General features: G+C 48.4%; 1 protein-coding gene across 2 annotated transcripts in view; it reads left to right on the top strand.

The window, feature by feature from the left end:
• Positions 1–26,906, top strand: part of SPA17 (sperm autoantigenic protein 17) — a 654,098-nt gene that overhangs the window by 537,335 nt on the left and 89,857 nt on the right. The window lies entirely within an intron of this gene.

Raw genomic sequence — 26,906 nt, 5'->3', positions numbered from 1 at the left:
TTTACTGTTGCACCAATACACTCATATCTCTTCGGTGTCCAGAGGTTAGTGATATATCTGATTATTGTGATACTGCAGATCATCAATAATCGGGTATATATCTGTATTCTTGGTGATACTGCAGGTCACCAATAATCAGACCCTCTCTGTGTTACACCGATCGTTACAGTTGGATTGAGAAATGAAATGTATTGAACTTTCTATGTTTCAATCTTCAATTCAACTACAGGTAGTCCCCGACTTATGAATGCCCGGCTTACGAACGACCCGCCGATATTAACAGCATGGATTCTGTGGGAACAAGTCAAAAGCATTTTTTTTCAAATTGGACTTGTAGTTTTTGAGAAAATCGATTTAAAAAAAAACGAATACAAAACTAACAGGAGTGGACGAGACCGAAAATGTACAGCTTTTATGTGTGAACAAAGCCATTGGAACACAAGAAAAACTGAAACAAAACTGACAGGACTGGATTGGACCAAAAATGTACAGATTTAGTATGTGTGAACACAGCCATAGAAACACATACCAAACTGATGCCAGCTGTCAGATGCCAAACTGGCAGGACTGGACACCTTTTTATATGTCAACCATGTCGAAGTGAGGGGTATGCCCTCAATAAATTTGTTGCAATAAATAATTTTTGTTTTCCTGTTTGCACTGCTCTGTCATCCATCACCAAGTGACTATTATCCCTTGATTTCCAGCTGTGCAGTCCAACACAGTGAGTGAGGCGGTTTTCCTTCACTACAGAGAAAGCACTTGAGCCTAGCATTCCATTGTTCAAACAAAAATCCCAATCACAGTAGATGCTGCACTTTATTAGCTCCTGCAAGTTCCAGGCCCTTTACACATGCAGAGCTCCCCCTCTGGGTAAATCTCATGGTGCCCATAGATCTAGCGATGTATGAGCAGATTCGACCAAGAGACAAATCTCTATCAGATTATCGAATCTGATAAGAGAGAGATCTGTCAGCTGCCCATACACCACAGGCCAATTTGCAATCAATTTCAGCATGAAATGGATCCGGAATCGGCCCTGTGTGCTGGCTCATCATTGTGCCCCCTAATGTAATGCCCCCCCCGTGCCAAAGTGTATACATTACCTGTCCGTGGCCTCCAGTTGTCCCCCGCAGGCTTCCGGGATTCCTCTTCCGCATACACGTGCACCCCACATGGTTTCCTAGTAAGGGTGCGCGTGTGACGTCACACTCGGGCCCTTGCCAGAAATATATGTATCTGGAAGAGGAATCCCGGAAGCCTGTGGAGGCCGCGGACAGGTAATGTACACTTTTACACGGGACATGGGGGACATTACATTACACACCGGCAAGGCGGTAAATGGTTTCGTCGATCGTCAGGAAATTGCACGCCGCTCCCGCCGTGCACCCGAAAGTTTTGCAACATGCGCGATCGACAATGTGAACAATTTTCATCCCGAAATTGGTCGCTTTAGCGGTCGGGCATGCACTTGGCGGCACTCATTTTCATCCATTTTGATTATAATAATCGAATTGCAGGGTCGATCGGCCGCCAAGTCGCCTGATGTATGGCCACCTTAAACCTACTGTTTTAGATCACTTCTGTGTCTCCACACTCATGGCCCCAGGGTCCCAGCCAGCCATCAATCCCAGTTCATCACTAATTATCGACTGGACCCACCGATATGATGGGAAATTGCATGGTGTGTGCAAGGCATTTATTTTAGGGTAACCCAGAACCACTAGGGAAGTATAGGGGACTAAAAGAGACCAAAAACCCTCTTACTAAAAAGCAACACTAATTGAGCTTTAAAGGAATACTATCAATTGAAACAACTTTTTTTTAATACTCTATATTAGTGTACACATTACCACTAGTGCTAGGGGCACTTTATTTATTCACCCAGGTCTCTCTCTCACTATCCCTGCTTAAAAATTAATTTCTCACACAGCTCACAAATATATTTCACTGTGTCACTCAGAGCATGCAGGAGACATGAAGAAAAATAGTCTGATCTGAGGTGGTAACAGGTAACTAAATGAGCTGTAATATTGCTGGAATATAACTAGCTATAACACTAGTCTGTGTTTACACTCAGGCTGGTTGCCTGGGTGCCTGCTTGTGATGATTCACTCCAGGCTGCATCCACTTTACAAGCTGCTGAGAGGGGCAGACCACTGTTTACAATTAGCATTATTAGTATCTTTATCAGTCAAGAGAAGCAAAGATAATAAACACACATTGCTAGAATCTTTAACCCCTTACCACCATATCAACAAGATTCTTTCAGCAAGGCGATAATTAAACTATAAACTGAGGAGTTGATAGCAACTCCCCTGTGCAGAGACATGGTCTAGCCCTCTGGGAGCCGTCGGTATTTAGATACATTTTGTATCCAAAACTGACGGAGGATTTTACAGCTGAGGAACAGCTGTGTGAGGAATCAAATTGCTCCTAGTACTTGTCCTAATGTGTGCTACAACATACAGCATTTAAAAATAAATGCATACATCGATAGTATTCCTTTAAGTGAACGATTATGGCTTTCCACAGTGTATCACTACTGAATATGCAAATTATCTCTTTAAGGTTTTGAAGCCAGGCTTACATCCAGAACTGCTGGTGTATATCAAGCCTAAAGCTTATAAATTTTACAGAGCCACATCAACCCAACATGGAGACAGCCTGTTTCGGATTGTTGGTCCTCATCAGTGCATGGTAGGGATTGATATGGCTCTATTGCATACATGTCAAACTCCAGCCCGCGAGCCAAATCTGGCCCTCAGAGCCATTAAATTTGGCCCTCAAGTGGTTTCCCCACTTTGTATTACGTTTGGCCCACTATAGACCACCAGGGAAGCTATATTGAAGTTGAAGCCCTAGATCACCAGGGAAGCCATATAGGAGAGGGAGGGGGGAAGCACTAAACACCTGGGAACTTTATAAGGGAGGATGGTGCCCAATAGACATTAAGATTGGCCCGCGACTAGGTCACCGATGTCAAAACAGATTTTGATTAATAAATCTGGGTACACGCAAGATAAATCTGAAACGTAGAAGCGAATAAAGATGGAAGGGAAGCTGGCACTGCTGCGAATGTTCAATTTATTGCTGAGATATCAAAACACTGCAAAAAATACAACAACAATAAAAGCTGCAATTGGTGGTGCACATACCATGTGAGAAGAGGCGTGGGTGGTGGTGGGTGCAGGGCACTGCATGCCTGACGGCCGTTTCCTGCCAAACAGTGCTTCTATGGAGGCTGCAAACGTGGGCAATGGCTTCTGGATAAATAACACCCAGAGCCGGCATGTAGCGTCACTTCCGGTGGTAGCGCCGCCCATATTTCCGCATTACGCGTGCGCACGCCATTGACGCATACACGTCATCATGGGGCGCACGCGCACGTTATTACACTTGCTGCCTACAATGTACGCAAGTCAAATGGATACTTGCGTACTGTATCATTATTATAAATCCTTGAAATCTGGAAAAGGTTCTCCAAGGATGCGTCAACATATGCGGGAAAGCCATGGTAATGATAACACTAAACTCTAGTTCGCAGGAATTATACATGTCCCACCTCTGTGTAGAGGCGGAGGCAGGGAAAAAAGACTGAAAAGGGAAGAAGCCATGCTTATCCTGCAGTCAGAAGCTATGGGACCTTTGGGTCTCAATGATCACACGGACCTTTCATGCTTCCTTGAGATCCTTTTCCCCTTTCTTTCCCCTGATCTCTTTGTCTGTCAATTGTATATATGCTTTTGACGATATCTTGTACTGTTTATACGTGAAGCGTGGTATATGACCATAGCCATTGCCCACGTTTGTAGCCTCCATAGAAGCGCTGTTTGGCGCGAAACGGCCATCAGGCATCCAGTGCCCTGCACCCACCACCACCCACGCCTCTTCTCACATGGTATGTGCACCACCAATTGCAGCTTTTATTGATGTTGTATTTTTTGCACCGTTTTGATATCTCAGCAATAAATTGAACATTCGCAGCAGTGCAGGCTTTCCTTCCATCTTTATTCACTTGAATTCATACTCCACAGCTTGAGCACCCTGAAGAGGTTCATGAGAAGGGGTGTGCTTGTAGTTCATCTGTATCCACTGCATGTTCCCAACATTGAGCTATGTATGCGAAGCCACTGTAGTGCCAACCTCTAACCTCTCCCTGCCTGTTTGTAAATCTGAAAAGTAAAAGATCAAATCTGCAGATAATCTTTGTAAATGTAGTTGTTTATCAGTCTTTCAGATTCATCCTGGTGAATCTGTAGAGGTGTCGCGAACATCAAATTTTGGGTTCGCGGACACCGAACTCGAACTTCCGTAAAAGTGCAAGTTTACGCAGACCGCCATAGACTTTAATGGGCAGGCAAATTTAGAAATCTACAGGGACTCTTTCTGGCCACAAACATGATGGAAAAGTTGTTTCAAGGGGTCCAACGCCTGGATTGTGGCATGCCGGAGGGGTATCCATGCCAAAAGTAGAGTTGGGCCGAACGGTTCGCCTGCGAACGGTTCCATGCGAACTTCAGTGGTTCGCGTTCGCGTCCCGCAGGCGAACCTTTGCGGAAGTTCGGTTCGCCCCATAATGCACATGGAGGGTCAACTTTGACCCTCTACATCACAGTCAGCAGGCCCAGTGTAGCCAATTAGGCTACACTAGCCCCTGGAGCCCCACCCCCCCTTATATAAGGCAGGCAGCGGCGGCCATTACGGTCACTCGTGTGCTGCCTGCGTTAGTGAGAGTAGGGCGAGCTGCTGCAGACTGTCTCTCAGGGAAAGATTAGTTAGGCTTAACTTGTTCCTGTCTGGCTGCATACCTGTTCTGTGAACCCACCACTGCATACCTGTGCTGTGAACCCACCACTGCATACCTGTGCTGTGAACCCACCACTGCATACCTGTGCTGTGAACCCACCACTGCATACCTGTGCTGTGAACCCACCACTGCATACCTGTGCTGTGAACCCGCCACTGCATACCTGTTCAGTGAACCTGCCACTGCATACCTGTTCTGTTCAGTGGACCCGACACTGTATACCTGATCATTGAACCCACCACTGCATACCTGTGCTGTGAACCCACCACTGCATACCTGTTCTGTGAACCCACCACTGCATACCTGTTCAGTGAACCCGCCACTGCATACCTGTTCTGTTCAGTGGACCCGCCACTGTATACCTGTTCAGTGAACCCGCCACTGCATACCTGTTCTGTTCAGTGGACCCGCCACTGTATACCTGTTCAGTGAACCCGCCACTGCATACCTGTTGTGTTCAGTGAACCTGCCACTGTATACCTGTTCTGTTTAGTGAACCCGCAACTGCATACCTGTTCTGTTCAGTGGACCCGCCACTGTATACCTGTTCAGTGAACCCGCCACTGTATACCTGCTCTGTTTAGTGAACCCGCCACTGCATACCTGTTCTGTTCAGTGGACCCGCCACTGTATACCTGTTCAGTGAACCCGCCACTGCATACCTGTTGTGTTCAGTGAACCTGCCACTGCATACCTGTTCTGTGAACCCGCCACTGTATACCTGTTCTGTTTAGTGAACCCGCCACTGTATAGCTGTTCTGTTTAGTGAACCCGCAACTGCATACCTGTTCTGTTCAGTGGACCCGCCACTGTATACCTGTTCAGTGAACCCGCCACTGTATACCTGCTCTGTTTAGTGAACCCGCCACTGCATACCTGTTCTGTTCAGTGGACCCGCCACTGTATACCTGTTCAGTGAACCCGCCACTGCATACCTGTTGTGTTCAGTGAACCTGCCACTGCATACCTGTTCTGTGAACCCGCCACTGTATACCTGTTCTGTTTAGTGAACCCGCCACTGTATACCTGTTCTGTTTAGTGAACCCGCCACTGCATACCTGTTCTGTTCAGTGGACCCGCCACTGTATACCTGTTCAGTGAACCCGCCACTGCATACCTGTTGTGTTCAGTGAACCTGCCACTGCATACCTGTTCTGTGAACCCGCCACTGTATACCTGTTCTTTTTAGTGAACCCGCCACTGTATACCTGTTCTGTTTAGTGAACCCGCCACTGCATACCTGTTCTGTTCAGTGAACCCGCCACTGCATACCTGTTGTGTTCAGTGAACCTGCCACTGCATACCTGTTCTGTGAACCCGCCACTGTATACCTGTTCAGTGAACCCGCCACTGCATACCTGTTGTGTTCAGTGAACCTGCCACTGCATACCTGTTCTGTGAACCCGCCACTGTATACCTGTTCTGTTTAGTGAACCCGCCACTGTATACCTGTTCTGTTTAGTGAACTCGCCACTGCATACCTGTTCTGTTCAGTAGACCCGCCACTGTATACCTGTTCAGTGAACCCGCCACTGCATACCTGTTGTGTTCAGTGAACCTGCCACTGCATACCTGTTCTGTGAACCCGCCACTGTATACCTGTTCTGTTTAGTGAACCCGCCACTCTATACCTGTTCTGTTTAGTGAACCCGCCACTGTATACCTGTTCTGTTTAGTGAACCCGCCACTGCATACCTGTTCTGTTCAGTGGACCCGCCACTGTATACCTGTTCAGTGAACCCGCCACTGCATACCTGTTGTGTTCAGTGAACCTGCCACTGCATACCTGTTCTGTGAACCCGCCACTGTATACCTGTTCTGTTTAGTGAACCCGCCACTGTATACCTGTTCTGTTTAGTGAACCCGCCACTGCATACCTGTTCTGTTCAGTGGACCCGCCACTGCATACCTGTTCTGTGAACCCGCCACTGTATACCTGTTCTGTTCAGTGAACCCACCGCATCAGTGCGCATACCTGTGCAGTTAAGTGAACCCACCTACCTACGTGAGTGCACGCAGTGTGATATACCACTCCGTGCATACCCCATATGGACAAAACAGGTAGAGGAAGAGGTAGTGCCAGAGCCAGAGGAAGGCCACCCGGCAGGTCTGCGCGAGGTCGTGTAAATGTAATTTCGTGTGGACCTGGCCCACAGTACAGTGCTCGGAAGAAGGCACGTCCCATCACCTCCCAAGATTGTCAGGACGTGGTTGAGTATTTAGCGACACAGAACACCTCATCTTGCTCAGCCACCAGCGCTACTACTAGCACCACTTCCGCTGCATTTGACACTTCGCAAGAATTATTTAGTGTTGAAATCACTGATGCACAGCCATTGTTGTTACAGCCAGATGAATTTTCACCAGCTCATATGTCTGAGTTACGCGGCAACACTATGGATGTAACGTGTCAGGAGGATGAAGGACCTACTGATGGTGCAAGTTTGGATTTGTCTGAGGCAAGCGAAGCTGGGCAGGATGACTACGATGATGACGGTAATAGGGATCCTCTGTATGTTCCCAATAGAGGAGATGAAGAGGGGGACAGTTCAGAGGGGGAGTCAGAGAGTAGTAGGAGGAGAGAAGTTGCTGAAAGAAGCTGGGGCAGCTCTTCGTCAGAAACAGCTGGTGGCAGAGTCCGGCACCATGTATCGCCACCTATGTACAGCCAGCCAACTTGCCCTTCAGCATCAGCTGCTGAGGTCCCCATAGTGCCCACATCCCAGGGTGGCTCAGCGGTGTGGAAATTTTTTAATGTGTGTGCCTCAGATCGGACCAAAGCCATCTGTTCGCTCTGCCAACAAAAATTGAGCCGTGGAAAGGCCAACACTCACGTAGGGACAAGTGCCTTACGAAGGCACCTGGAGAAAAGGCACAAACAGCAATGGGATGGCCACCTGAGCAAAAGCAGCAGCAGCACACAAAAGCAAAGCCACCCTCCTTCTCCTCTTCCTCCTCCATCAGGTGCATTATCTGCTTTTGCCGCTTTCTCCCTTCCACCTTCACAGGCACCCTCCTCCACTCCGCCTCTGCCCTTGAGCGGTTCCTGCTCCTCTGCCCACAGCAGCAGTCAGGTGTCCGTGAAGGAAATGTTTGAGCGGAAGAAGCCAATTTCGGCCAGTCACCCCCTTGCCCGGCGTCTGACAGCTGGCGTGGCGGAACTGTTAGCTCGGCAGCTGTTACCATACCGGCTGGTGGACTCTGAGGCCTTCCGTAAATTTGTGGCCATCGGAACACCGCAGTGGAAGATGCCAGGCCGCACTTATTTTTCGAGAAAGGCCATACCCCAAATGCACCGTGAAGTTGAGAGGCAAGTGGTGTCATCTCTTGCGAAGAGCGTTGGGTCAAGGGTACACCTGACCACGGATGCCTGGTCTGCCAAGCACGGGCAGGGCCGCTACATTACCTACACAGCCCATTGGGTGAACCTGGTGGTGAACGATGGCAAGCAGGGCGCAGCGGACCAAATTGTGACACCTCCACGGCTTGCAGGCAGGCCTCCTGCCACCTCCTCTCCTCCTGCTACATGCTCTTCGCTGTCCTCCTCCTCCTTGGCTGAGTGGCAGTTCTCCTCTCCAGCTACACAGCCCCAGCTCCGCAGGGCCTATGCTGCATGCCAGGTACGACGCTGTCACGCCATCTTAGACATGTCTTGTCTCAAAGCGGAGAGTCACACTGGAGCAGCTCTCCTGGCTGCTCTTAAGAAACAGGTGGATGAGTGGCTGACTCCGCACCACCTGGAGATAGGCAACGTGGTGTGCGACAACGGCAGCAATCTGCTTGCCGCTTTGCATATGGGGAAGCTGACACACATACCCTGCATGGCACATGTCATGAATCTAGTGGTTCAAAGATTTGTGGCAAAGTACCCTGGCTTAGCGAATGTCCTGAAGCAGGCCAGGAAGTTCTGTGGGCATTTGAGGCGGTCTTACACAGGCATGGTCTTACACAGCCATGGCACGCTTTGCGGAAATTCAGCGCAAAAACAACATGCTGGTGAGACGCCTCATTTGCGATAGCCCGACTCGCTGGAACTCGACCCTGCTCATGTTCTCCCGCCTGCTAGAACAGAAGAAAGCCGTGACCCACTACCTCTACAACTACAGTAGAATGAAACAGTCTGGGAAGATGGGGATGTTCTGGCCCGACAACTGGACACTGATGGAAAATGCATGCAGGCTCATGCGGCCGTTTGAGGAGGTGACCAACCTGGTGAGCCGCAGTGAGGGCACCATCAGCGACTTAATTCCCTACGCTTACTTCTTGGAGCGTGCTGTGCGTAGAGTGGCGGATGAAGCTGTGAATGAGCGTGACCAGGAACCGTTACGGCAGGAACAGGCATGGGACCATTTTTCATCAGATCCAGCTGTTTCCTCAACACCTGCGGCAGCACAGAGGGGGGAGGAGGAGGAAGAAGAGAAGTCGTGTGCAGAAGACGAGTCAGACTCAGAGGATGATGAGCAAGGTGTTTCTTTGGGGGAGGAGGAGGAGGAGGGGACAGCGGCAGGAGAACAACCTCAGCAGGCATCGCAAGGGGCTTGTGCTGCTCAACCTTCCCGTGGTATTGTTCGCGGCTGGGGGGAGGAGGTTGACTTACCTGACGTCACTGAGGAAGAGCAAGAGGAGATGGAGGGTACTGGATCCGACTTTGTGCAGATGTCGTCTTTTTTTTTTAAAGATTCTTTTATTTTGTTTTTCAAAAAGAAATATGAGATATAACATACAAAATATATGAAAGTACAGAAGTACAAGAATTTTGTCAAAACAGGCGTATTCATACAGGATACCATATAACAGTGTAAATAAGGCACTAAACATTGGTACGTCTATGACATAGAGTGTTAGGTATGAGATCAGGTCACAAACCAGCGTGACTAGTGATGGCTTCATAGAGTACCCATAAAAAAAAAAAAAAAAACATATGGACAAGCGGAAGTTTACTGATGATATAAGTGTAAGGGAGAGGGTGTCCACCGATTTGTTTGGCTGGAGAGGGTGGTCCTGGGCCCAAGGGGAACAAACACCAGGAGCCACCAACACATCTTTTTTTTGGGGGGGTGGGGGACACCCTTAATCCCTAATTCCTTGTCCCATATAGAGAATTCACTCAGCCCTTATAGGAAGTATATCTGTATATAAAAACAAACAAGTGGGCATGTCCCTTAGTCTAGGTAATCCCTTGGGGTATATTAGAAAACTATGACTTAAATGTTAGGAAAAGAGAAAAGAAAAGAGGAAGGTAAGAAAAGAAATAGAAAATAGAGTAGTAAAGTAGTGTAGAGTATGTCAGAGTATGACAGGAGACCGTCCCTATAACCGACCCCCGCTCCCTAAACGCCTAGGGGATATTGAGGGGAAGAGCAGCCAATACGTGGGCCTACGTATACTAGTGTACAGTTCCATCTCTCTTGTGTATATCAATTGGAGCCCTGCGCAAGCGCAAGAGACCGGTAGTGGTCCGATTCCTTAAACTCAAACCAGCCAAACCATGTCTTCCAAAATTGCTCATGTCTCTCATGTATAGTGGCAGTGAGCTCCTCCATATACCTGGTCTGATCTACCTCACGTAACCACTCCCGAATTGTGGGAGGGTCCGGGGATTTCCATTTTTTCGCTATCAAGGCCCGAGCTGAGTTTACTAGGTGCCTCGTAAGTGTTTTCTTGTATTTGCGAATGGACCAAGAGTTATGGTGCAATAGGAAGAAGGCTGGTGAGTCTGGTGGGAGGAAATCTGTCATTTTGTGCATTAAGTCCCTTATATCTGCCCAGTATTGGGTAATTCTGCTACAGGACCAGAATATGTGCAAGATAGTCCCTGCGTCTTGCCCACATCTCCAACAGAGGGGGGATGTACCAGGGAACATTTGATGTAATTTAGAAGGAGTAAGGTACCATCTCGTAAAAATTTTATATCCTGCCTCTTGAATTTTAGAAGAGATTGAAGATTTATGAGAGAAAGTGAGGATTTTCCCCCATTGTTTGTCAGAGAATGTTAATCTCAGGTCTTGTTCCCACTTATCTTTATATGATGAGGCAGGGGCTTCAGGGTTGTTAAGGAGTGCATACATATATGAGACCATGCCTCGCATTGGTCCCTCCCCCTGGCAGGTTTGTTCGAAGTGTGTTAAGGGTCTACTAAAGCCCATCTTAGTACCCTGGGATAGGATGAAGTGTTTAAACTGCATCCAAGACCACTGGTCTAATGTTGCGGAATTAAAGTCTTGCCGTAGCTTCTGTAGTGGAACCCATTCTCCCTCGGATATAAAGCTTTGTGCTCTAAGATTAGGGCATTTGCGCCATAGGGGATAGCTTTTAGATGAAAGTCCAAGGGGGAAATTGGGATTATCCAGCACAGGAAGCAGGGGAGATGGCCAAGGCGACATGGCCGAGTCTTGTCTGTACTTTGCAAAGGTCTTAAGCGTGTGGGCTATTAGAGTGGTTGCGGGATCAAGTCCTGTATGTGACGGGTCAGACCAAGTCGAGGATACTAGATGACCTTTCATTATCTCATTCTCCAGACCCACCCAACGTTTGAGTTTTGCATGCCTGTGCCAGTCTATGATTCTAATCAGGGTGGCTGCCGCGTGGTAAAGGCGAGGGTTTGGGACCGCCATTCCTCCCGATTCTTTGGGGGCTGTTTGAAGAGCATATTTAATTCTTGGTTTATGGCCTCTCCAAATAAATTTCGAGAAAGTTTGTGTAACTGCTTTAAAATATTGGACAGGTATAAAAATCGGCAGGGTTTGAAATAAGTAAAGCAAGCGGGGCATAATAGTCATCTTAATAATACTCGATCGCCCGAACCACGAAAAATGGGGTTTATCCCAATGATGCAGGTCTTGTTTAATGCGTTCGTGGGTAGGTATAAAATTAGCCGTAAACAGATCTTTTGGGTTCGGGGTGATCTGTACCCCTAGGTATTTTAGTGCTGCCTTAGGCCATTTAAAGGGAAAATTCGCTTGCAGTAAGGACTTCAGGTTTCTAGGGAGAAGTACGCCCAATGCCTCGCTTTTATCATAATTAATGGACATGTTAGATAGATGGCCGTATCGTTTAAACTCCATTAGTAAGTTAGGCAGGGAGATGTGTGGATTGGTAAGATAAAAGAGTAGATCATCTGCGTAAGCAGCTACTTTGTGTGATGAGGATGGAAGGGAGATGCCTGTGATGTCGGGATTGCTACGTATTGTAGATAAAAATGGTTCCAGAGAAAGGGCAAAAATTAGTGGGGAAAGTGGGCACCCTTGTCTTGTTCCATTACGGATAGAAAATGCCTCCGATAGTATCCCATTTGCTTTTACTTTAGCATATGGGCTTGAATACAATGCCAATACCCGTTTACGCATTTTGTCCCCTAGCCCCACATGATCCAGAGTTAGATCTATGAAGTCCCAGTCCACCCTATCAAACGCTTTCTCAGCGTCAGTAGATAATAACAAGGTGGGGATGGACCGGGACCTCACCCAATGGAGAATGTCCAATGTACGGATTGTATTATCCCTCGCTTCCCTCCCCGGGATGAAACCTACCTGGTCAGGGTGTATTAAGTCAGGCAGAAGTGGGGCTAACCGATTGGCCAGCATTTTGGCATAAAGCTTGAGGTCAACGTTTAGTAGGGATATAGGTCTATAGCTTTGACATTGGGAGGGGTCTTTTCCTGGTTTTGGGAGGACTGAGATGTGGGATTCTAACATCTGAGTTGGGAACTGGTTTTGTCCAAGGGGCGAGTCGGTGATAGCATTAAAAGTCTTTAGCATGTGAGGCATTAAGATGTGATTGAGTTTTTTATAATATTCAGGGGTGTACCCGTCTGGGCCCGGGGCTTTGCCTGAGGGGATTTGGGACAAGGCAATATTTAGTTCATCTGCACTGAGTGGGTCTTCGAGGTCCTTAGATTGAGCCTGCGAGAGGGAAGGCATTCCTGATTGTTGTATATAATCAGCCGCCAATTGTTTATTATTTATGTGGGGAGTTTTGCCTGTGGGAGGGGGCAGATTATAAAGTTTGGAGTAGTACTCTCGAAAGGTCCCTGCTATCTCTTCATATTTGTGAAGTATCTTAGAGTTCTTATCCTTAATACCTGCAATATAATTAGAGCTTTGTTGGGTTTTAAGGGCCCTTGCTAATATAGAACTACATTTATTTCCATATTCGTAGAAAGTGCGTCTGCATCTTTCCGCTGCATACTTGGCTTTGTGGAATAAGAGATTTTTAAGGGACTCCCTCTGTCTAGTAAGTTCAGTTAAGACCGTGGAGGACATTGTTTGTTTATGTTTCAGCTCTAGATCTTTAATGGAGGTTAAGGCGTCCTGTATTTCCTTCTCCCTTACCCGTTTCCTTCTGGCTCCTTCTCTGATCAGCAAGCCACGTGCGTAGCATTTGTGGGTTTCCCATAGTATAAGTGGGGATGTGTCCTCTTTATTATTAATTTGGAAAAACTCTTCTAGGTCGCTTTTAAATTTTTGAAAAAACACTTGGTCCTGGAGTAATGAGTTATTAAGGCGCCAGGAGGAGGAGTTTCGTCTGTATTCCCCTAGGGCAAGGTCCACCGATATCGGTGCATGATCTGATAGTGAGATGTTGCCAATCGAGGGGGAGGCAGAGAATGACAATAAATTATGAGATATAAATATGTAATCAATCCTTGAATAGGAGTTGTGAGGGAATGAAAAAAAGGTGAAGTCTTTTTGGGAGGGGTTATGCATTCTCCAGACATCTATGAGCTGCATGCTGTGGAGAAGAGCTTTGCACTTGTGAAGGAGCCGTCGGGAAATCGGGAACTTTTGAGAGGAGGAGTCTAAGGTAGGATCTAGGGTTAAATTAAGATCTCCTCCAATGGCTATACTCCCTTCGGCAAATGAGGAAAGCTTGGCTAAAAAGGCCTGAAGAAAGGAGACTTGTTGCGAATTGGGAGCATAATAGGAGCCAATTGTGATTTTGTGATTAAACACTGTTCCTTTTATTAGATTAAATCGGCCCATAGGGTCATTATACTCAGCGCTTATTAGGAAGGGGGTGTCCCTGGAGATCAATATGGCTGTACCCTTTGTTTTAGTGTCCTGTGGGGTGCTGTAAAAAGCATGTTTGTAGTATCTATTTAGCAGTTTAGGGGGGTTAGGGCCCTTAAAGTGAGTCTCTTGTAGACATATAATGTGAGCTTTTTCTTTGTGGCACATATTTAGGATAGAGGATCTCTTTTCAGGTATATTGAGTCCCCTGGCGTTCAGGGATAATAGCTTAAGTGACTGCTGGAATGCGAGTCAGCACGGGACGGACCTCCTGACATTTTAGAAGAGAGAGTACTAGAAGAGATAGGAAAATAGAGAAAAATGAAGTGAGGAGTGACAGGTTTATAGGTGGCAAATGGCGTGACAGAGACCACGCCAATAGTAGTAGAGAAATACAAACAGTATAAAGATTACCTTTGCGCCACATAGTGGCCTGTGCGTTGGGGTGAATTAACACTTCTAACAGGAAACACGGGTTCCTGAATTTTGGCGAGTGCCGTGGGGTAAGAGAGATCACACCCATGAAGGCTGCGCGCCCCTGAACCCCCGGCTAACCCGTGTGCACCCTACTAAAAACATAAGCAGTATATCTATTCTATGCATAACACAACTTACTTACTCTCTCCTAGGGATAAGTAGTAACCCTTTGAATTCCTTCCTCTAAACGAAGAGGAGATAAAGTGCCATCCCCCTCCCTTCCCCGAACCCATCCCCTTCAATCCTCCCCTCGCACCTTTGAGATTGAGCTATTTACAAGCTCGATGGTCGTTAATGTTGCGTAGGCTTGGCAGTGTATTGCTTTGTGGGGTCCCTGCCCGAGATCCCCATAAGGGCGGAGGATGCACCAGCCTTAAGAAGCTTTTGGGAAATGGGGCCAGTCCAAACATCCCCCAAGGAGAGGCCCCAATCCGCGACGCCCCCCCCAGGCCCCCCCCCCCCCCCCCCCCCCCCGAGCTAGGGACCCTGTACCTCACCCCCCAAGCCAGCAGCGGCACCCCACCCACCCGCGGCCCGCAAATGCGCGCCCGGGAGGGAGGGGCGCCACCCCCCGGGAGGGGGGCGCGGAGGCCCATCATCGCGTCCAGAGGGAGGCCAGGGCACCGCATCTGGATATAGCTGAGTGCTAAGTATTTAGGGAGATATTACGTAGGTCAGGTAACAGTTGGCTATATGTCATAGAGCCGCGGATCCCCCCCGTTCACCCCAGTGGAACATTGAGTTGGCAAATTTATGTGGTTTATAGTAGCCTGCGAAGCCAATCGAGAGCCCGGACGCACCAGGCCGCCCACCACTGCCGTTTAGGATTATCCAGGATCCATAGGTGTAACGATCCCCCCCGAGCCCCGGTTCTATAGGATGCCAGGAGGGTCGGGCAGACAGCGGCCGGCGGCCCCGCGCGCCCGGGCCCCCCCCCAGAGTGTTCCCCACCCGCCCCCCACCCCCGGGCCCCGCCCATGCACGAGTACATGAGGCTGCTTATGTAAAGAATCGGGGAGCATGTCCCTCCGGGTTCAAATAAAAGGGTGGCCATGTTTCCACGAGCACTCTACTCATAAGCTACAGGATAACCGCTCTCAGTGCGTTCATTAAAGATCAATCTCCCCATCTAATAAAATAGTGTTCCCAGCATTTTTGTCTAGCACGATGAAGCCCACACATTCTGCAGAGCAGGGTAACTAAACGGAAAACATGGCATATACATATTATACTCAAATGTTAGTACTAAGATTCAACAGTGTCAGACAATCAAACAAGGGGAGTTTACGAGCAAGACGTCTTCTCCGTTTTCTCCAAGCTAATTTAACATGGGGGTGAGCGGCATGGCATGGCGGGCTCTCCGGCCAAGGGGGGGCAAACACACAAAGAAAAAAAATTAACATCTAGGGTATGGCGTATCTTGTCCAGATCGAGTCTCTAGGTGCAAAATCCACCGGAGGTGGTATACATCAAAAGTCAGCTCATGGCCGGAGGGGGCCAGTGCGGGACCATGTAATGTGGGCAAATGGCCAATAAGATGCGGAAGGCCAGGCCACGCAGTGCGTATCCATGACGGATACAGTTAAAGATGTTAAATATGTAAGCAGGGGGGCTATCGTTAGCTCCAGGTTTCAGGGTTCCAAAAAGGTGGGTAAGTAAACGTTAAAACGGTATGGGGGGTGAAGGGAGGCAAGGCAACAACGATCAGCAGTACTCACATAGCCTTAACGGCGAGGCCCGCGCTTTTTCTGCGGGCGAGTAACCTCCAGTGTGTCCGGGTCCCATTCAGGCAAATCCACGGAGTCCATGGAGAAGGCCTGGAATAGCTCCGATAGTTCTGTCGGGTGGCGGAGGGTGAAAGACTTGGCACCATGCTTCATGACCAGCTGAAAGGGGAAACCCCAGTAGTATGTCGCTCCCATGCTCTGTAACGCCTGAATCAGAGGCTTCAGGGCTCGTCGCTGTGTGAGGGTAGAAGGTGCCAGATCTTGGTATAAGTTGATTTCAGTTCCCTGCCAGGTAATAGCTCCTGCGTCACGCGCGGCTTTCATGATGCTATCTTTCTCCGTGAAATTATGTAGCCTGCAAATAATATCTCTCGGAGGATCAGCGTCGGCAGGCATGGCCCTCAATGCTCTGTGTGCTCGGTCAAACTTCAGACGTTGGTCCAGTGAGCGGTTCAGCAGGCCATTAAAGATGGAGCGCAGGGTAGATGTGATGTCTTCCGCAGGGACAGATTCAGGCACTCCGCGTACCCTAATATTGTTACGACGGTTCCTGTTTTGGAGGTCTTCCATCTGCGTTCTCAGGACACGATTGTGAATAAGTTGCTTTTCCTTTGCCTCTTTCAGCTGCGACACCTCTGAGCGTAGGGATTCCAAGCTGTTTTCCACTGAGGTGACTCTATCCGATAAGCCTGTGATATCGGTGTGGATGGCGGCTATCTCCGCCTTGGTAGACGTGACTATCCGCTCCGTCTGCTCGTCCAAGTCCTGTTTAGTAGGGAGGCTGCGAAGATACCTCCATATATCTTCCAGGTTGCACAGCGCGGCGGGGCCTGCTTTGAAAGACGTAGATGCCTGTGAGGAGGAGGACGCCGTGTCCGCCATCTTGGAGGCCTCCGCAGTTGGGCCTAGGGCTTGGAAATAACGGGTCACCGGTCTTTGGGTCGGGGTTGGAGGGCACCGGTCAGCAGCAGAAGCTTTCTTATCGCCCTTCATACCACTTTGGGAGCAAGGAGAGAGAAGTTTCTCGGCTAAGATAGCTGTTATAAGCACACAGGGCCGGGAGCTCAGCACACGCACGTCTTTACTCCTCCATGGTTGGCTCCGCCCCCCCAGATGTCGTCTTTTATGCTGTCCTGCCTGTTGAGGGACCCCCGTATAAAAAACCTCAAGGGGAATGAGCTGTACTGGGTGGCCACACTACTAGACCCTCGGTACAGGCACAAAGTGGTGGACCTGTTACCAACTCACCGGAAGGTGGAAAGGATGCAGCACATGCAGAACCAGCTGTCAACTATGCTTTACAATGCCTTTAAGGGTGATGTAACGGCACAACGCCAGCAAGGTACCACTGCCACTAATCCTCCTCCCGTGTCCACGCAGTCAAAGACAGGACGCTCCAGTGATCTCATGGTGATGTTGGACATGCGGACGTTCTTTAGTCCAACGCCTCGCCGTAGCCCTTCCGGATCCACCCTCCACCAACGCCTGGAACGGCAGGTAGCCGACTACCTGGCCTTAAGTGTGGATGTAGACACTGCTGTGAACAGCGATGAGGAACCCTTGAACTACTGGGTGCACAGGCTTGACCTGTGGCCAGAGCTGTCCCAATTTGCCATCCAACTTCTCTCCTGCCCTGCCGCAAGCGTCCTGTCAGAAAGGACCTTCAGCGCAGCTGGAGGCATTGTCACAGAGAAGAGAAGTCGCCTAAGTCACAAAAGTGTTAAGTACCTCACCTTTATCAAAATGAATGAGGCATGGATCCCGGAGGGCTGCTGCCCGCCCCAAGACTAAGTCAGTCCCCGCACACACAGCATCTCTGCCTGCACGCCGTGTGACTGGCTGCCTGGCCTGCCCCAAGAAGACTAAGTCGCTCCCAGTCCCTCCACACAGCATGTCTGCCTGCAGGCCGCTTGACTACCTTCTCCGCCACCACCAACAGGGTCCGGGACTCCAGGCGGATTGCTGAATTTTTTAGGCCGCTGCTAGCAGCGGCCGCTGTAATATTTTTTCTGGTGCGTGTACATGACTGCCTAATTTTTCTGGCTGCACTGCGGGCAGCTGCAACAACAAAAGAAAAGGCATGTACATGCGCCCATTCCCCTTCGTGATCATTACCTTGCCGTGGTGAAGGGGCTTGCGTATCACAATAAAGCAATGACCGGCGCCTAGATGAGTGTCTCGGGGGGCACACCCACGATAATAAGGTCGTTGCCTCATTGTGGTCAGACCAAATTTGATCAGCTGGACAGTCACTGTTCTGTCATTCAGCTACATCAGCCAGGCGACCATATGGGCTGTAAAGCCACCAAAACCTGCACTCTCGCCATGGTGCGCACCAGTCCAGCACGGCCGTCACTACACAAACAGCTGTTTGCGGTGCGTTACACGGTGAGTTTGGTGTCAGTGTGAAGCAGTACCTTAATTACACTACCTGATTGATGTATACACATGCAAGATGTTTGAAAGCACTTTAGGCCTGTCATTTAGCATTCAATGTGATTTCTGCCCTTAAAACGCTGCTTTGTGTCAAATCCAGATTTTTCCCGGGGACTTTTGGCATGTATCCCACTCCGCCATGCCCCCCTCCAGGTGTTAGACCCCTTGAAACATCTTTTCCATCACTTTTGTGGCCAGCATAATTATTTTTTTTTTTTCAAAGTTCGCATCCCCATTGAAGTCTATTGCGGTTCGCGAACTTTAACGCGAACCGAACCTTCCGCGGAAGTTCGCGAACCAGGTTCGCGAACCTAAAATCGGAGGTTCGGCCCAACTCTAGCCAAAAGTCCCACCAAAACTTACGGAGTTGACGCAGAGTTGTGTTTTAATCCCTAAAGGGCAGAAATCACAGTACATTTGAGGAATAAAGAACTGCTTTTAAATGTCCAGAGTGGTAATGTAAGGGTTACGCCCACTTCACACTGACAGACCAAACTGTGACAGACCAAACTCACCGTTTAACGCAGGGCCGGTTTAAGCAACAATGGGGCCCCAGGGCAAAATAAACCTGGGGGGCCCCCCCAACATATACCCCGGAACAAAAATCGGCATTAGGGGACCTTTTTTGCAGCTGGTATAGTCAGGGTGTGAAGTCCCAATCGGTCGGAGCTCCACATTCTGGCTATCCCAGCCTGCATGGGGGACAAGGGGTTAAAAAGTTTCAGGAGGGGGGACCCCACATAATTTAAAAAAAAAAAAAATTCCCACACTCTAAACATAAGAAAAATTGGGAAAATAGAAAAAAATGCCAGGGATCTTCATACAGCCATATTGCGGCTGTATAACGATCCCTGGCCATAGCGCTGCGGCTGCGTCTAGACCCCCTGGAAACCCAGTCAGGAAATTTATTGCGCTTTCATTTGATGCATGTAAAATTACACTACCGTTAGGTTTGCTACTAAAAGTGACATTTACCGCATTTAAAAGTATACTTTTTTCCTTCGAAACTTTAAAATCGATTTTCTCAAAAACTATAAGGTCTTTTTGAAAAATTGTTTTTTCCTCTTATTCCTAATGATCTCCTTAACATATCCTGCAAATTTAGGGTTTCTAGCATTTAAGGTGGATTTGCTATCAATCATTAAAGTTGGCTGGTTTTTAAATGTGTATTTTTTTTCCTTTGAAACTTTAAAATCGATTTTCTCAAAACGTATAAGGCAGATTTGAAATTTTTTTTCCTCTTGTAGCCACTGGGGGCCCCTACAAGCTCTGGGGCCCTGGGGCAGCTTCCTCCTCTGCCTCTATGGTAGCGCCGGCCCTGGTTTAACGCACATCAAACAACCGCAGAGAGTTGTTAATAGTTGACACTCTTAGGACTTAAATGTTAGTCCTCTCGGCGGCAATCTTTGTATAGTGGTCGCTGTGCTAATGTGCGCACGTTGGCAAGAGTGCAGGTGATGGCGGTTTTCCAGCCCCTATGGTCAGGCTGAGGTAGCTCAATGACAGTAAAGTGACCAGAAAATTGGCCTAGTATCACCTGAGGTGACCTTAAAAGAAGTTTTACCAAAACGTATCCAGCCGATCAAATTTGGTCTGTACACAATCAAGCAACGACCTTATCATCTTGGCTGTGCCCCCAACACACTCATATAGGTCATTGCTTCATTGTGATAAGCAAGCCCCTTCACCACGACAAGGTAACGATCACGAAGGGGAATTGACATCATGTACATGGATTTTTTTTTTGTTGTGGCAGCCACTATGTAGCACCAGAGGCCAGAAAAATTAGGCATGCACAGTCACTTGCCAGAAATAATTGGTTTTGTAGCAGCCACTGTGACAGCAGCGGCCTTAAAAACTCAGGACTAACCTGGACACGTCACCCTTGTTGGTGGTGGTGGAAAAGTCACGTGGCGTGCAGAGATGATACAGCTGTGTGGGGACTGACTTACAGGTCTTCGGGTAGGCCATAACCCTCTGGAATCCATGCCTCATTTATTTTAATAAAGGTCAGGTAGTCAACACTTTTTTGACCGGCAAAAAAATCCCCAGTTCCCCGCGGCCTGTCCTAGCACCGTAATCGTACAGATACTCATTTATGGCTTTCTCTTGTTGGAGCAGGTGGTCAAACATGAGCAGACTTGAATTCCAGCGAGTCGAGCTGTGGCAAATCAAGCGTCTCACTGGCAGGTTATTTTGCCGCGGAATATCTGCAAAGCGTGCCATGGCCGTGTAGGAACTTCTGAAATGGCCACACACCTTCCTGGACTGCTTGAGGACCTCCTGTAAGCCTGGATACTTAGACACAAAGCATTGTATGATAAAATTCAACACGTGCCATGCAGGGAACATGTGTTAACTTTCACAAATTCAACGCCGCCAACAGATTGCTTCCATTATCACTCACAACTTTGCAGATCTCCAGTTGGTGCAAGGTCAGCCACTGATCCACCTATTTGTTCAGAGTGGCCAGGAGTGCTTGTCTGGTGTGACTCTCGGCTTGACACCGTCGTTACTGGGATGTGGAATAGGCCCTGCGGAGCTGGGGGGTACAGTTCTTCTAGTAGTAGGAGTAGACAAAGCCGCAGCAGCAGAAGAGGACTCAGCCGAGGAGGCTGCCTTAGATTGCAGCACTGTACACTGTTATTAGATGGCGATCGCCGCTGGGAGACTGATGACAGAGCTCTGCTCCGTCATTCAAGCGGGGATCCACGCGCCACCCTGCAAACTCCACCCCAAGGACTGCACGCCGATCGGCATTAGGTGGTCCTGGGGCTGCCTCCGCATCCACGCCGATTGGTGTGGATCGGTCCTCAAAAGGTTAAAGGGCGTGTTGGCTGGCTGACCCCAGGTGCCGATACATGCTGTCTGACAGTGCCCCTAGCTCCTTTTCACAAACTTCCCCTGCTAGTTACAACAACTCGTCTCCTCCTGCTCTCTGTCTCCCCATCTGAACTGTCCCCCTGTTCTCGATCTTTCCTTGCGGGCACCAACTTGACATCCATGGTCACATCGTCATCATCATTAACTGCTTCACTTGTATCAGACACCTCCAAATAGGCACCAACAACGGGTACTACACCATCCTCATGATCCTCACACCTTGGGCTTTATTCACAAAAGTGTGATAACTGCTATCACAGCAGTTATCACGCGATCTGCCGCACACGAAGGTTTACACTGCGTGATAAACGAACTTTGAAACATGCACGTGATTGCACACAAACGTTCATTTATCGTGCAATGTAATCCTTTACGTGCACAAACCTTTGCGCGTGGCAGATCGCGTGATAACTGCCGTGATAGCAGTTATCACACTTTTGTGAATCAAGCCCTTTGCGTCCATGTGTGTACTGATGCCTGACTGAGACATATTAGGTGGTATAACATCCTTATCACCTTCATCTTCTGCCAACAATGGTTGTGCATCACTAAATTCATCACACAAATGTGTGAATAACTCCTCTGACATATCAAGTGGAACCGCTGTGGTGCTAGTGGTGATTTTGGCTGCCGGGTGAGTGGTAAATTGTTGTGGGGTGCCCGAATCAGAGCAGGAGGAGGCTAGTGTGTGAAGGCTCTGTAGGAAAGCTGTAGAAGATGGGGTGTGCTGTGTAAGCCAGTCAACGTCCTCTGAATTTTGGGTGTTGATGGTACGTGCCCTCTGAACACTGGGCATTCTTCCAAGGCCGCAGGAAATCACAGCAGCACGACCTTGAGGACCCCTGTAAGGAAGCCCGCCTCTGCCTGCCATTTTTTTTATTTGGGGTACCGTGCTCGCAACAAGTGAAAAACAACGCACTGGGGTGGTACTGTGCATGCTGCTGAATGGGCCAACAATCACAGCAGTGTAGTGGGCTGTGTAGTGTCACACACACAGAGAAATGCAATAGTGCTATCAGAATACAATCTAAACTAATGCACTAGAGGTGCTATTGTGCCTGCAACTTTATGGGCCAACAATAGCAGTAAGCAGTAATACTGTGCACAGCTCTGGGTGGGTGCAGTGCGCTCCCTGCGTAAAGCAGTCCCTGCGCATGCGTACAACTGGCTGCATCCGGCGGAAGTGGCGAGACCCGGTACCAGCGATAGAGGCAGTAGAGAACGGCGGCATGGGAGCGATCCATGCTAGGTATGTATAAATGTATTTTACTTTTTCGTCTCTGAGTCCCTTTAAACAAGGTGTGTATGAGATCTCCAGATATCCTAGACTGTGAAAGCATTTTTCAGAAACTGATCTTTCGCACAAACTTTGCATGTGTAGAGTATCTTTAGAAAGATCAGTCTTTCAAATCTCCCTGACAATCCTATGTGACAGATAAATTCCTCAGTTTGCAAAGATTTTTATCTGCTGGATCTACTTAGCTTAATAGAATAGACTATGCAGGTATGCTGTCATACTACATGGAAGTTCTCAAAAATTGGTCTTTGATCTTTCATTTTCCAAAGACTTTTATCTCGTGCGTGTACCTAGCTTAAGACTTGACCGGCAGGATCAGCCATATACCGGCTGAATCCTGCGCCCAAGTCTCCAGCGCCGATAGCTATCCTAGGCAGAACAGGAGGTTCTTTCATCTGTATTACATCCTTATAATTTCCTATTTTTCCATATAAAAAAAAACTTTTTTTTATTAATTTTCCTCTGCAGAATTCTTTTTATACCTGACTGTTTTGATGCACTATAAGTTGGATGTAATCTGAAATGCTATTGTTTTTACTTTCCATCTTGCACTTGAAGCGGAACTGAAAGGTTAAAAAAAACAAAGTGTTTCAGTTACCTGGGGCTTCTGCCAGCCCCTTGCCATGCTGGTCCTCCACGATTCTCCATTCTCCCGCCGCCAGCTACTTTCGGTTCGGTCATACCTAATAGCACAGAATGCTATTGTGGGTGGGAACGCAAAGAAAAACGCGAGGCCCGGGGTGCACAGGCACAGTTGCCGCTTCGACCGAACTGAAAGTAGCTGTCAGCGGGAGAACGGAGGATTGTGGAGGTCCAACGCGGGACAGACAAGGGGCTGGCAAAAGCCCCAAGTAAGTGAAACATTTTTGTTTTTTTTTTAACCTTTTAGTTCCGCTTTAACGAGGATCTGTACTAACAAAAAAATGCCCCTGGAGGGTACTCACCTCAGGAGCAGTGTTGCCAACCTTTCACGTTATTTTTTACTGACAAATACCTAAAAATTTACTGACAAGATTTTTTTTACTGACAAAATCACCGGAAAATGGGCGTGGTCACGCAACAGCATGTGGGTGTGGTCATGGGTGGGGCCAAATATACATCATTTTAGTATTGCTGTAAAAGGTCTGCCAGGGAAGTTTGAGCTCTGCCATAGTGTTTCCCCCCCTTCCCCCAAAATACATGTAATCTTACAGTATTTCACCAAAAATCCACGTAATCTGGCAGAGGTTTTTCCAAAATACAGATAATATGACAGTGGTTCCCAAAAAATAGATGTAATCTGGCAGCAGTGATTCCCCCAACATACACATAATCTGGCAGCAGTTGCCCAAAATACATTTAATCTGACAGTAGTGGTTCCCCAAAAACAGGTAGCCCCACTGCCCCAGATCTATAGGTGTCCCCAGAATAGGTGGCCAGGGGTATAGATGTCCCCAGAACAGGTAGCCAGGGGGAAAGATGTCCCCAGAACAGGTAGCCAGGGGTATATGTAGGCAGGGGTACAGGGCCGGTTCTAGACTAGCACATATGAGGGGGCAGTCAAATGGGTAGGGGGCAACATGTTCGAGGAAACTTTGCCGCGGCGACAAAAGTGGGCGTGGCAAGTAAATGCACATGAGAGACAGCGTTTCCCCACTAAATGCACATAAGAGACAGCGTGCACATAAGAGACAGCCTTTCACCAGTAAAGGCACATAAGAGACAGCCTTTCACCAGTAAATGCACGTAATGACAGACAGCCTTTCACCAGTAAATGCACGTAATGAGAGACAGCTTTTCACCAGTAAATGCACATAATAAGAGACAGCTTTTCACCAGAAAATGCACATAAGAGACAGCTTTTCACCAGTAAATGCACATAATAAAAGACAGCTTTTCACCAGTAAATGCACATAATAAGAGACAGCTTTTCACCAGTAAATACACATAATAAGAGATAGCTTTTCACCAGTAAATGCACATAATAAGAGACAGCTTTTCACCAGTAAATACACATAATAAGAGACAGCTTTTAACCAGTAAATGCACATAATAAGAGACAGCTTTTCACCAGTAAATGCACATAATAAGAGACAGCTTTTCACCAGTAAATGCACATAATAAGAGACAGCTTTTCACCAGTAAATGCACATAATAAGAGACAGCTTTTCACCAGTAAATGCACATAATGGCAAACAGCCAGTGTCCTCAGTATATGTAGCCAGCAGATATATGTGCCCAGTATATGTAGGCAGGGGTATATGTGCCCAGTATATGTAGCCAGAGGTATATGTCCCCAGCATATGTAGCCAGGGGTATATGTGCCCAGTATTTGTAGCCAGAGGTATATGTCCCCAGCATATGTAGCCAGGGGTATATGTGCCCAGTATATGTAGCCAGGGGTATTGTGCCCAGTATATGTAGTCGGGTATATGTCCCCAGTATATGTAGTCAGGGTTATATGTGCCCAGTATATGTAGCCACTAGCCAGGTGACCCCCCCTCCCCAGCAGGAGGACAACAGCGCAGTGAAGGGAGAGCTGTGGCATCAGCGGTGGAGAAGGGGGGCAATATCCCCCTCCCTTCTATTACCTTAGTGCTCTCCCTCCCTCGCTGCCCCCTCCTGAACTAGTGCTGACTGAGTGGCTGGCAGGCGGCAGTGGGCGAGACTTACCTTCTTTCTTGTCGCCGGCGCGGGATGATTTGCCGCTACTCTGGTCTGGTTCAGACCAGAGCAGCAGAACTTCTGGCGCTTGGAGCGAGACGGAAGGTAAGTCCCGCCCGCTGCCAAACGCCACCACTCAGTCAGCACTAGTTCAGGAGGGGATAGCGAGCGAGGGAGAGCACTAAGGTGAGAGAAGGGGGGGGGGGTATTGCCCCCCTTCTCCACCGCTGCCCACAGCTCTCCCGCCACTGCGCTGCTGTCCTCCTGCAACAGAGCGGGCGGCCGACTGGCCGCCCTTTTACAGACGCTGCTGAATTTCTTACGGAATTCACGGGGCAGCTTATTTAGTATCAAAATGTACGGGCTGCCCGTAAAATTACGGGCGGTTGGCAACACTGCTCAGGAGGGGGAAGCCTCTGGATTCTATCGAGGCTTCCCCCATCCTCCTCCGTCCCACGGTGGTCTTGCTGCAGGTCCATGAACGGCAGCCATGTAAATATTTACCTTCCTGGCTCCAGCGCATGCACAGTGGTCGCTCTCGGCTCCGATATAGGTGGAAATAGCCAATCCGAGTCAGGTCCACTATACTGTGCAGGCACAAGTCTCCTGCACCTGCAAAGTAGAACGGACCCAGCTATTTCCGCCTATTTCTGAGAGCTGCAACAGCGCCCCCCACAGGAACAGGGAAAAGTAAATATTGCACATCCTGACAAAGTGTCGGCTGTGCTTTCCGTGGGCCAGAGCAAGACCGCCGTGGGACGTAGGAGGACAGGGGAAGCCTCGATAGTTTACAGAGGCTTCCCCCTCCCAAGGTGAGTATCCCCCAGGGGCGTTTTTTTTTGTACAGAGTCTCTTTAAAGAAACCCTAAAGTTAGAGCTATCCGAGAGTGGCCATCTTTATTCTTTTCTTTTAATGCCACTTGCTTGACTGTCATGATCTCTTGGCTTTGTTAAAGTGCAATTTTTAGTGAATGATCATATATTTGATCAGATTATTCAGATCGTGTTGCATTAAAACATAGAAGCTGGTGGGGCAAATTAATCCTGAACAATCACATTATTGATCATCTCATTAAAGGAGACTCGAGACGAAGTCATTTATACAAACTGAGGGAGCAGGCAGCAGTCCTCTTGCCCACCGCTCCCCTTGTTCTCCTACCCCCCGTTTGCTTATAAATGTGATCAAGAATGCACACCACTGCAAGGTGAGAGTGCTATCCACTATGCCACTGTGCTGCTTGCATTTGACAGTGTGGGGTGTTCAAAATGTCTGTAACATTCTAATTATACATTATCTATAGTGTTTACTGCCTTCTGTTCACACGCTCCCACTGCTATCACATGCACCCAAACAGGGAGATTAAGTGGTCATATGACAGCTGAGATCTCCCCTCACTGATCTCGAGCCATGACGATTGGCTCCTGATGACGTGATCACTACGGTTGCCGCTGATCGTAGTGACCACTGAAGCAGCAGCAGCGGCAGAAGAAAAGAGGAGGACCAGGACTCACCTGCTGGTCCTTAAGGGGAACCTTCTGGCTGGCCGACTGGCAAGTCGACGGGCTTTTGCGCATGCGTGGCCTGCACGCGTCCTCGATCATGCGTTATGTGCATGTGTAGTAGC

This window comes from Hyperolius riggenbachi, chromosome 6 (genome assembly GCF_040937935.1).
Source record: "Hyperolius riggenbachi isolate aHypRig1 chromosome 6, aHypRig1.pri, whole genome shotgun sequence".
Classification (NCBI taxonomy): domain Eukaryota; kingdom Metazoa; phylum Chordata; class Amphibia; order Anura; family Hyperoliidae; genus Hyperolius; species Hyperolius riggenbachi.
This window is presented reverse-complemented; position numbering and strand designations above follow the sequence as displayed.